This window comes from Paroedura picta, chromosome 11 (assembly GCF_049243985.1).
Source record: "Paroedura picta isolate Pp20150507F chromosome 11, Ppicta_v3.0, whole genome shotgun sequence".
In the NCBI taxonomy this organism is placed as follows: Eukaryota; Metazoa; Chordata; class Lepidosauria; order Squamata; family Gekkonidae; genus Paroedura; species Paroedura picta.
In genome coordinates this window covers 40,617,596-40,630,270 of record NC_135379.1, presented here as the reverse complement: position 1 = coordinate 40,630,270, position 12,675 = coordinate 40,617,596, and the positions used below count along the sequence as shown (strand labels likewise).

The following is a 12,675-nucleotide window of genomic DNA, read 5'->3' as shown; positions in this document are numbered from 1 at the left end:
CTCTCTGGCCAGCTGAGGCAGTAGGGGTGGTTTTTAAACTGCTTTATTCTTTATTCCTGCCCCCACAAATACGAAACACTTTTACCTATACCTTCCTGCCAGGAGTTCATAGCAACATATATGGTCCTTTTTTATTCCCCCCTTTTCTTTCTGTTCCTTCTCTATGCTTTCTTTAAAAAAAACAAAAACAAAAAACCACTGAAGAACTTTTCTTATGTTTTGGGTGAAGAAATGGAGCCAGGAGCACCATTCTTCTCCAAGGGACCTGATCTTTGGAGATGATTTGTAATTCCAGGGATTCTCTGATCCCACTTGGATGCTGGCATGCCTAGGTTGAACACATCAAAAACTGCTTTAGTCTGATAAACCCAAGTTGACTGGTTGCAACTTCTCAGGATCTAAGCAATTGCTGTCCAAATTCCTTCAGCTACAGCAGTGCTTCTCAGCCTTCCTAATGCCATGACCCTTTAATACAGTTCCTCATGTTGTGGTGACCCAACCATAAAATTACACAAGTGTTCTTTCACAGAAATTAAACCAAAACTGACCAATGATGTGAAGATCCATTGTTCATGATAGTATATTGATTGGGTTTTCCCCCAGGGTTTCTCAGTTCAGTTCTGCCTCTTGTCCCACCATGCCGATCTCACTCTTTTCCGCTGCTCCAGACAGACGAATGCTTTATCTCAATCTACCCTGGCCAAGCTGCTCGTCCTGCCACAACCCCTGTGAAAGGGTTGTTTGACCCCCAGAGGGATCCTGACCCTCAGATTGAGAACCACTGAGATAGAGATACCAGGGAATGAACTTGGGGCCCATGTAATTGAGAAGCTTTATCACCTACCCACAATCCTCTCCACCAACAGAAGGTTCCCTGCTTTGGGGGCAACCCCTGTTTTGTTTTTAGCAGCTGCAGGACAAGGAGGTATTCAAGAGGCAAAGCTTTCCATAATATGGAGATACAATTCTGGAAGAAACCATTTCTGGTATATAGTTCTTAAAAGAACAGGATCCTTTGTTGGAAAAGGACAGCGCACTAGACTAGCTGCCAAGTCTTATTCCATGTCATTCCTTAGGCGATGCTTCAGTTCAGTGGTCCCAGACTTCTAATACCCAAATGCCCTGGTTGTTTAATGTCCAATTATATTGACTGTACTGGTTCACTATGGGTAATCCGCCCTGAGTCGCTATGAGAGAGGAGAACTATAAATAGCATAAATAAATTCCCTCTCTGATAACTAAAATGTATTGCATTTATCCAGTTAGTTATTCTTTGGGGACAAGCAAATAAGGCCACAAGACTAGGTTACAGCCCGGTTGTGTGTTTCTGTTGTTGTTTTTTTGTCATCAGGTCAGAGATTACTTATGGCAGCCCCTAGTGGGGCTTTTCAAGACCAGGGACATTCAAAAGTGGTTTGCCATCCTGCCTCTGCGTCATCACCCTGGTAATCCTTGGAAGTTTCCTATCCAAATACTGACTAAGACTGACCCTGCTTAGCTTCCAAGGTTTATGAGATCAGGCTAGCCTGGGCTATCCAGGTGAGGGCGTGTTGCATTGGACTGGTGCAAAAATAAACCCAAATCAGAACCCCAGTTGCACCTTCTGAATAGGATCCTGAATGCATACGATCTCCGGGCACAGGGCTCTCTGCCTTTTCTGGAAAGTCAACTCTTATAAACACCAGAGCCATGCACATTTTAGATGAGGAAAGGTATTTTTCCTGACAGAATAAGCAGGCCCAGAAAATTGCTTTACAGTACCCAGGAGAGCTCTGCAGAAGAGGCCTGGTAATTGTCCTGTCTTAAACACCATCTCAGCGAGTGGTAATCAGCAGATCATGCTGGAGAAAGCATCAGGTACTAGCCAACGGAAACACTGAGCAACAAATAAAGGGGCATACATGTGAAGCTGCTGGATATGGAGTCGGCCTATCAAGGTGAGTATGGTCTACTCCAGGCTTTCTCATCCAGGGTTTCTTGAAGGCCCTAGAAGGTTTCCCTAATGGGTGGGAGTTAATGAATTCTTTATATATATTTTAAATGTGGTGAACATTAATTGGGTGATATGACCATACAAGGTCATGTCGACCCACAGCCCCCCTCCCAAAATGGCCAATAATGGGTCTGGAGAGGGTGGGGAGGAGAGGAGACCTGGGTGGGCATGTTCACAGCTATTTTTCCCAACCATATTCTCCATGGTCACACCACTTCTCAAAGCCTGAATGTTTCAGTGGGGTTCTCAATGGTAAAAAAAGCTGAGAAAGGCTGGTCTACTCTGACTGACAGCAGCTTTCCAAGATCCCAGACAGAGATTTTACATATCTACTGTTTGCTCTTTTAAACTGTTGATGTTAAAGAAAGAATCCGGAACCTTCTACAAGCAAAGCCATGCTCTACAATAGCGATCCCCAACCTGTGGGCCTCGGAGCACATTTGGTCCATCGACTAATTGGAGGTGGGCCGTGAAGGACGTCTTCTCTCCCCCCCGGCCCTTTACTTCATCCCCCCCCCAGCCCTTTACAACACACTTCGTGTGTCATGGTCTCCCATCACTCCCAGATGGGAGTATCTCATTGCAGAGAAACAAGCTCAGGGTTCCCACTGATTTGTCATTGTCATGAGTTAAAATTTCCATGAAAATAAAATGTTCCTTATGTTCATTGTTGTGGCGTGTTCGAGCAGGATCCTTGCAGTCAAGTAATTTTTTGACTATTACAGTCAAAAGACTATCAAATTATAGACTATCAAAATGGAATTGAAAGGAGGACAGAATGTCAGATATCACATAGTGGTATAAAGAGAACTTGGGGCAAAACAAAATAATATGAGGAAGATGATCAGGGACCATACAACCATGAAAACAGAGTCTCTCCGCTAAATGAATACGGTTAAACCTTCCTGAGACAATGTTAGAAGAACAAATGGCAGGCTACTGCTAATAGGGTCAGATGTTCAGGCCCAAGCACCACCAAAGACCTGCACAGGTAGGCAGCAAGAAGGAAGACTGAGCAGGTTATTTGCTGTGGGCAGTCTAAAGACAAATCATGTAAAGGCCCAGAGCCTAACTGGCTCGCTCAACAACAGACTGGGGCAACCACCAGGGGTAGTCAACCTGTGGTCCCCCAGATGTCCATTGACTACAATTCCCATGATCCCCTGCCAGCGTTTGCTGGCAGGTGCTCATGGGAATTGTAGTCCATTAACATCTGGAGGACCACAGGTTGACTACCTCTCAGCTAGTCTCTTTTAATTCTTCCTTTTCACGACTGGGAAAAGTATCCGCCATTAATTACTAACATGGGACAGGTTTTTGTGAACAACAACTGAACTCAGAAGGACTGATTAGCTGTTTCAGCAAAAAATGATTATCTGGCATAATATGGTTTAATTTGGATATTATGACACAGTTTATTAATTTGCCACTATTTAAGTTTGCCTTATATCTGTATGCTTATGATCCTTGTTCCATTTAGGATGAGGATGAGGAAGAGGGCCTGCACTCGAAAGCTCACACCTTGAATAAATCTTTGCTGGTCTTAAAGGTGCCATTGGACTCCATTTTTGTTAGACTGAGGAAAGGCAGCTCGTGTGAGGGCATGGTTGCACAAGGTAACTTAGAATTGGCCCCCTGGCATCGCTTAGCTCCAAGGGCAGGAGGATCTGGCCAGCTGTCTCAGCTGGAAGATCCCGCCTTTGCCAGGAACCTGCGATTGACGTTAAGAATTCCTGGCACAAGAGCCTGGTAGTAACAAATTCTCAACCTAGATCTCATAAGCTTCTCAAACGACCAAAGCTCTTGAGACTCTATGCTCTTGACTGTAGAAAATGTTTGAAGCGCAACCCGTTTGGAAAAGGCAGAAATACAAAACACTCAGTCAGGATTTTTGTTACTGCAGTTTCCCCAAAAGACTTCAGGCAGATTAGTTATTTCCCCAACAGACCGTTTTACAGAAATACATGAATGAGAAGTCCTACAGCTCCCCCACATGCAAATAGATCTACTAGATTAGTCCACAGACAGTTTATGTTTAAGTCTTTTTAAAAAGTTGTGGAAAAGACTGAAGAAAAAGAGCCAAGGATAGATACCCATCTAACAAAGCAAATAATTAAAAAAACAAACAAACACAGTGTGCCCCCCCACACTCCCAGAGATGCCAGCTCATCACCCTACACGTATGAACATTCTCTCACATTGTCTTTTTATCAAGTTCAGGAGATCCATGGTTCTCCCCTCTTCCATTTCTTGCAACAAGGGGACTGGTCCAAGGTCACGCAGCAAGCTTCATCTCAGAGCAGGGATTTGGACCCAGGTTTGAGATGCTAACCAACATCTCTCTGGCTCCTGATGGCTCCCATCCTCAAGCAAAACCCATCCATCAAGACAGACACATGAAAGCGCCTTCTCATCAGCCCACCCCCCACCCCACATCCCTTCTCCAGATGTGGCCGTCTCTGATGCTTCAAAGAGTGGACTGCAGGGATGAAAAGCATTCCTTCCTGACTCCGCTGGTGAGTTTAAACATCACTGGTCTGGAAGCCAGATTAAAAAAAAAAAAAAAACGCTTTCTGTTTTACTGGAGAGGTAAGTCTGTAACATCTCTCCTTTAACGCCTGCCCCTCTTCTGCACTGCCTATCTTAGGTATACACAAGGAATAAAATCCCACCAAACCAACAGGGCAAAGAGCTGCTTCATTTAGCAGAAATAATATGAGTCCTTTACTTGTGGCTAAATAAACAGACTACAGCTGCAAGGAGATGAAGTATGTTCTCAAGTGTCACAGGTAACATCCTTAGTGCTAGGTAATGGCTGCTATCCAGGGATGGATGACCATGCTTAAACATGGATTCAAGTGGGTAGCCGTGTTGGTCTGAAGGAGCACAACAAAAGTGGAGTCCAATGGCACCTTTAAAATGAGCAAAGATTTTGAATAAAGGCATGAGCTTTCGTGTACATGCACATGAAAGTTCACGCCTTGAATAAATCTTTGTTGGTCTTAACAGGGGCCATTGGACTCCAGTTTTATTGTGCTTAAATGTGACGTACCTTTAACCAGCTAGACAGTGATAACTACCTTAAACGTCATTACTTTTAGTGGGACAGTCACAACACTCTTCAGCAGGACTTGGGATAAAGATTTAATCGGACAGACAAAACAGACTTAGGAGTTACTCCTTAGTAAACTATCTTAGTAAGAAGAAGAAGAGTTGGTTCTTATATGCCGCTTTTCTCTACCTGAAGGAGTTCCAAAACAGCTTTCATTTGCCTTCCTTTTCCTCCCCCCACAACAGACACCCTGTGAGGTGGGTGAGGCTGAGAGAGCCCTGATATTCCTGCTCGGTCAGAACAGCTTTATCAGTGCCATGGCAAGCCCAAGGTCACCCAGCTGGCTGCATGTGGGGAAGCGCAGAATCGAACCCGGCATGCCAGTTTAGAAGTCCGCACTCCTAACCACTACACCAAACTGGTAAATTTCAAGAACACGCAATATCCCTCAGATTATTCTCCATTAATTTAGGACTGGCATTCTGCATGCAACTTAAATCCAATAAGTTTTTGTGCCTAAAATCTCATTTAATATCATGTACTTAATAATTAAAGAGTCTACCCCTTTGAAAAGTTTTGTTCACACAAGTGGGTAGGTTATTACTAGTACTTTGCAGTACTTTATCTAATTCACTCTTGCTTTCCTCTAAAGCGATTTTTCATAGCCACATCTGACCAGTATTCCAAGAACCTTAGCTGACATTCTCAAGCGGATTATAAATTCTCTCCCTTACTGAACCTTTTTTGTTGTTGTTGTAGAATCCTGTAGAATTCCTGGCATCTAAAGAATCCTTGGAAGACCCAGCTACTACAAATAGGTTTACCGTAATTAGCTTATTGTTTGCACATTCAAAGCAACTTCAAAAGCATTCACATAAAAACTACCTGTGGCAGCTCGTTCTCATTCAAGCAGATAAAATGGTGTTAGAACCAGAGGCTACATCATTTCTCTTTCTTGTTCTCTATAGCCTCTGCCTGTTTACAGCAGTGAATTTCACAAAGGCTAACAAGGAAATTGACTCAGGAGTCGTCTTCTTCATTCAAAGTCTGCGTTTGTTTGTTGATGCTTGTGCTGCATAGGCAAACCTTAACTTTTCCACAATACAAACCGGAGCCCTGGGAGGAAATCAGTTTGTTTTTTAATGACACCAACCTGTCAGAAACTTCCCCTGCTGTTGAGCTACTGGTCAGGAGAGACAAGATTCAAATACTGCCTCCGGGATCTTTGCAGGTGAGGCCCTGCTGAATTTATCCCTAACCTTCTTTCTTTCCATTTCCCAAAGAAAATACTAGCAAACACATATAAAAACCATGCAGACCTTTTATATCCCGGCACAAAAGGCGCTGGCGGTTTACAAGAAAGACATGAACCCCCCAAACCGTTTTCAGCCCGGCCAGGGATTTCCTTGCCTCGCTCCATCAATTTCACCGTAAAGAAACGTCCATCCAACACTGACTCTCACCCCCTTCCCTTCTGCTGCAGCGCTGGCCCTTCCTTCCCATCCCCAAGCGCGTTGCGCGCCTCTAAGGGGCGCTTCTCGCGGCCACGGGGGAGTTAAGGCGGTCCCACTCGGCTCTCGCACTGCCGCTTCCCATCTCCGCCGGCCGGGCTCGACTGAGCGGCCCCCTTGGCACGCCAGGGCTGCAGCAAGCAAGCAAGTCTGCCTAGCGCAGCTCCCGGGGAAGCCGCGCATCCTTCGCCTCGTCCTCCCGGCGGATCTCCCGGCCCAGGAGGCACCTGCCGGAGCTCCCTGGCAAACAGCCTGCTCGGTGCCGGGGACCAGCTGCGCTCCGCACCGGGGAAAGCCCACCACCCGCTGCTCCTCGGCCCGGCTCCCCAAGCAGCTTCTCCCCTGCACCTATTACTCCCTACATGGGAAGTGGCGTGCTCTTCTCCGCCGCCGAGCCTGCAATTAGCGCTTCCCGGACCGGGGGCTTTTAAGCACCCACCCACCGCCTTTGGGGAGAAGGAAAGGGGCTCCTGCCGCAGCCTTTCCTCCAGCGACAAGGGGAGCGGCGGGGTCGGCCCTTACCTCCAAAGCGACGCCGCGGTCTCAGCCGGTCGAGGAGCAAACAGGGACCGAGCCGCAGCCCACCGGCGCCGTCTGCCTGCCTGCCTGCCTGCCAATCGCGCCGGTCACATGGTTCACGCCCGCCAATCGCGGCGGCTTGCCCGGGGGTGTGCCTTGCGGCGCCCGGGCAACTCGGGCGCGAGGAGGCTCCCTGTCGGACCCCCGCGGGGCGCGGAGCCAGGGGCTGCAGAAGAAGCCCCAGCTGGGAAATCACCCAAGCCGAAGGTCCCTCGTCTGCCGGGAGACCCCCAGCAGCAGCAGCAGCAGCAAGCAGGGGCTGGGCAACGGCGGGGGATGCCGGTCCCTGCAGGGTTTACACGGGCTGGGTTGGATCAAGCGGAACTGGCCCGCAATGGGCAGTTGTTAAGCAGCTTGGGAGCATCGTGGGGGAAACAGGTGCTGTCCATAAACAGGAAGGCCGAGCCACAGCTTAGCCCCGCCTGACCTAGGGGAACGCACCAGCTCCAGTTTCAGGCAGACAAAAACAAGCCCCATCCTGCCACCAGGCATATGGTGGAGGCCCCCGGGCCAGTGAATCAAATCAAATCCCCCCCCCCTCCACCACCACCTAGTTACTTGTCACAGATAAGGGCTGGAGAGAGAGAGAACAAGGTCATGAAATGGAACACAAACGGAGCATTAGGATAGTTAAAAAAATTATTAGGATAATTAGGATTAGGAGCATTAGTTTTCCCTGTTTTGCCCCATTCTTGGTTTTACGGTTTTGTCAGAATTTTGTATTAGAATTCTTGTACACCGCCCTGAGCCTGACTGGAGAGGGTGGTCCATAAGCCAAATAAATAATGGGGTGGAGGATGTTAGCCGTTCAGTCGAGTCCGAATCTTAGCAATCCTATGGCTCAACCCTCAACATGTTTTCCAATCCTGTACTTCTTTGAGTTGTGTAATGTTCTGGCCCGTGTCCATTTTGATCATGTCTAACCACCGTGTTCTTTATTGGCCTGGTTTCCTTTTACCAGTGACCAATCCAACGTAATTGCTCTCTCCATTGAGTTGGATTGCATGATCTGGCCAAAGTAAGCCAGTTTTTGCCTACCAGTGATGTATCAGGCTTGATGCGCTGTAATATTTCCTTGTTTGTGACTTTTGCTGTCCAAGGAACCCACAGCAGGCTTCTGTAACACCAAAATTCAAACAAATCGATTCTCCTCTTGTCCCATTTTTTAATTGCCCAACTTTCACAGCCAGAAGTGGCTACTGACAATACGATGGATCCAGCGAATCTACATTTGGCAGCTTGGTTTATGTCCTTGCTTTTCCATGTCTGGTTCAAGCTCATCATTGCTGAGTGACCCAGTCCCAGAGCAATTCAGTGTTTTATTTCCATACTGCAATTGCCATTCTCATCAGTTTGTCAGCCAAGAAAAGTGAATTCTTAAAGGCATTCGATCTCTTCCCCATCAATTGTTATTGTGCTATGTCTGGTTTTTTGCAGCGGTCATTATTTTTTCTTATGTCTTATTTCCTATGGTACAGCTCTCAAACAAAATAAGTAATAACAATACGTTTGTCTAAAAGTACACTCCTAGGCACATTTAAAGGTAAAGGTATCCCCTGTGCAAGCACCGAGTCATGTCTGACCCTTGGGGTGACGCCCTCTAGCGTTTTCATGGCAGACTCAATACGGGGTGGTTTGCCAGTGCCTTCCCCAGTCATTACCGTTTACCCCCCAGCAAGCTGGGTACTCATTTTACCGACCTCGGAAGGATGGAAGGCTGAGTCAACCTTGAGCCGGCTGCTGGGATTGAACTCCCAACCTCATGGGCAAAGCTTTCAGGCGGCTGCCTTACCACTCTGCGCCACAAGAGGCTCTTAGGCACATTTATTCTGCTTTAAATCCATTGGAATTAATGGGTTTAGACCAGTGGTCCCCAACCTTTTTATCACCGGGGACTGGTCAATGCTTGACAATTTTACTGAGGCCCGGGGGGGTAGTCTTTTGACTTCCTGCTGCCCGTTGGGGGGCGCTGCCAGCAGCAGCTGCACAGTGCCACGCTGAGGGGGAGCCCCAGCCATGGCGGCCGCTGGAGAACACTAAAGGTGAGCCGGCGGCAGAGTGGTAGGGCAGCCCTTGAGGCAGCAGCAAGGAGGAGGATGAGGAGGAGCCGCAGCCCGGAACCGACTGATCTACGGACCAGTACCAGTCCCTGGACCAGGGGTTGGGGACCACTGGTTTAGACAGCCATTCTCAACAAGGAGCATATAGCGCCCTCCCCAGGGAGGCAGAGCTGGCACATTTGAGGGGAGCTACAGAAAGTTGTAGTAAGGGGAGCCCAAAGGGCCCTGGTAACTGAAATACCCCTTTTGTCACATTCCAGTACGTTCCAGTACCCTGAGTCACCCTTGTTAGCAGGAGGCTGTGTGCTAGCGGAAGGAGAAGGCTGCTTTTAGAATAAAGTCCACACAAGGCATGTAGCTTTAGAAAAAGATATGGATGCTCTTCATTATTAATGAAATCCACACCATGATACAGAAGGTTTTATAGAAATTCTAGTTGGCTATCTAAGCTAGGATGGAGAGAGATTCTGAGAGCTCATGTTGTTCTCATGAAGGTTAAAAGGAGACAGACAGAGAGAGAGGATGAACACAGGATGCAAAGGAAGCAGCCAGAGGGAACGAAGGAAGCCCCTGAGATTAGCATTCTGGGTAAACAAAAAAAGTAGAACAAAAAAGAGGAAGGATAACAGAAAAACCTGATCTGTCGACCTTTCTAGCTCTGCCACTCTGTCTATATACCAGTACAAAGAGACATTATACAATTGTTCACTTCCATAAATACTGATCTCTCCCTAGTTCTAGTAAACTTTGTGGCTGTTTTTACTACCAGAAATTGTGCTAGGGAGCCACTCTTGACCCTGTAGGGAGTTTTATATATACTGGTAAGCTACATGTAGGTTTCCCCAAGAGAGCAAATGGGTCAGGAAAGTGGCATGGAGAAAAACTTAAGCCCCTTCTTCCTACATGCTGTCGTCTCAATGTGAATTGTACCCCACTACATTTGAGCACTGACTTCCCAATGGGAACAATGTATATCTGACGGTAAGTCCTCATGGTGGACCCAAGATACATGAACCGTTCCATGCAATTAGGCTGAGAGTTGTTGTTGTTGTTAGTTGCGAAGTTGTGTCCGACCCATCGCAATTCCATGGACAATGATCCTCCAGGCTGAGAGAGCAAGCAATAAATAGCTTCCCCATTGACCCCTTAACCCATGGGTGCACGTACTTTCCCCCAGTTGAGCAAATAACTTCTCCCTGGGACCACTTCAGTTAGGACAGACAGCATGGACAGAGGTTTAACCTGAGCACCGGGCAACCAAGAATTAAATTGCAAAATTCCCTGGGCGCTCCAAACTGCCAGCAGAGTCTGGTTTGACAGGGTCTGGTGTGGACCTGGGAACAGTAAGACACGTAAACTGCTCATCATGGCTTATTAGAAATCTGAGAGCTGTTTTGTGATATCCAGCCTGACATTCTGGCCATTATACCATAAGGGCTCTTTCCCTGCTTGCTCTTAGCAGAGAGGCAATATAAAGTTAAACAAATCATGGTGTGAGATTAAATCAAAATGCTTCCTCTGAGAGAACTCACTATGGCCACTATTTCCCCTCTTTTTTTTAAGTATCTGAGTTATGCAGCCTCAGCAATTACAGCTTAGGCAATAGAAAGGCAATAGATAATGCTTGGAACGTGATTGAAAAAAGAACATTAGGCCGATGCACTTGCTGCTAAGTGTCTGACATAATGAATGATGAAACAAGAAGAGATGTCAGATCCAAAGTAAAGCCATGAAATGCTTGCTTTCTTCAGGCGCTTGAGTCAGTGGGGTGCATAAAGTGCTGACCTGGGGAAGTTCAAACTACCTGTTGGTGTCACTCATGTTCTGTTCATTGTGACCAGGGTGCCATTTTTTGTTTGTTTGCTTGCTTGTTTAGCAGTTTATGAGCAGTTCAAGCCAGTTTGTTGGGCCCCTTGGCCACCTTTGGAGAGTACATTGAGTAACTTCAGACAACTCACGCTGACTGAAGTGGACAAGATGCTAAAAGCGGCAAAGCCAACCACATTCACGTCCATCGTGGCTACTAAAAACATTTGATACAAGGATAGTGGCCCCCTCTGGGAAATAATAAACTTCTCCCTCACAGAGGATTCCCAGAGGAAAGAAGTAGTGATTCGCCCACTACTCATAAAAACATCTCTGGACCCAAACAGCCTATCAACTATCATCCTGTCTCACACTTACTGTTTCTGGGGAAGATGCTTGAGAGATATGTTACGGTCCAACTATCAACATTTTTGGAAGAAGCTTCAGTCTTAGACCCATCCCAGTCAAGTTTCCAGCCTGGTCATGAGGTAGAGACAGTGCTAGTCACCCTGACAGATGACTACATTCGGTCCATCATGCAACAACAACACTGGCTTCCATGCGGATTCTGGATCAAGTTTAAGGTTCTGGTAATCACCTTTAAGGCCATCCATGGTCTGGGCCCAGTGTACCTAAGGGATCGCCTCTCTGTCTACACCCCTCAGAGAGCCTTATGCTCTGTTACTACCAACTGCCTAGTGATTCCTGGCCCCAGGGAAGCTTGCTTGACCTCAAGCAGGGCCAGAGCTTTCTCCATCCTGGCCCCCACCTGGTGGAATGAGCTCCCAAAGGAGTTCAGAGCCCTAGCAGAGCTTAAACAGTTCCAAAGGGAGCTCTTCTGCCAGGCTTCTGGTTGAAGTTGACCTGAATTCAATCACTTCCCATTGGCCCCTGAGAACCACCACCGACATGTCCATCCTACGGGGCCATCAGTATGTTACAGTTAAAATTGGATGTTCTAACCATGTTTGTTCCATTGTGTTACTGTTCTCCTGTTATGACTGTTTCACTATTGTTCACTGTTTCATGTTTTTTTCTTTACTGTTTTTTTCTTTCCCGTTCCATTTAAACCACCCTGAACCTCAGGGGAGGGTGATATATAAATATAATAAATAAATAAATATTCAACAGTGCAGAACAGAATCAGTGAACGGGCAGAATTTTGTGCATCCACATTCTCACAGAGCCCAATGAGAATTTTGCATGCCACTAAACTGTATAAATGGTGAGCAGATCAGTCACACATTGATGATAAATAAATGCTGTAACATCATTTGGTGCTCATATCGCTCTGTTTCTTAAGTTTTTGCACAGCCTTATGGGAGGCATAGTTCTCTTCCCATGTCATATAATTAGTCTGAATATCCCATGACCCCTGGGGGGAAATCATACTGTGTAGATGAAGGCAAATAAAATGTAACATGTGAATACAGCAAACAGGGACTTGAAAATTCTTGTGTTAGTGGACACCCATCGTCTGTCTGTCTGTCTGTCTGTCTGTCTGTCTGTCTATCTATCTATCTATCTGGATTTTTGTACCTCCCATTCTTTACAGCTCTGGGCAGTTTACATGGAACATTGCATAAATTTACATGGAACATTATAACAATCTATTTGTTGTTGTTGTTGTTGTTGTTAGTTGCGAAGTTGTGTCCGATCCATTATGACCCCATG

At 46.6% G+C, this 12,675-nt stretch overlaps 1 protein-coding gene across 2 annotated transcripts in view; it reads right to left on the bottom strand.

Annotated features, from left to right (window-relative positions):
* The window catches only part of TMEM108 (transmembrane protein 108), a 193,619-nt gene extending 186,321 nt beyond the window's left edge, over positions 1–7,298 (bottom strand). The window contains exon 1 of one of the 2 annotated variants that reach the window (XM_077303673.1): positions 7,079–7,298. The gene's annotated coding sequence lies outside the window, so the exon portion shown is untranslated. The remainder of the gene's footprint in view (positions 1–7,078) is intronic. The other variant, XM_077303672.1, reaches the window with a different exon arrangement.
* Positions 7,299–12,675: the final 5,377 nt, after the last annotated feature.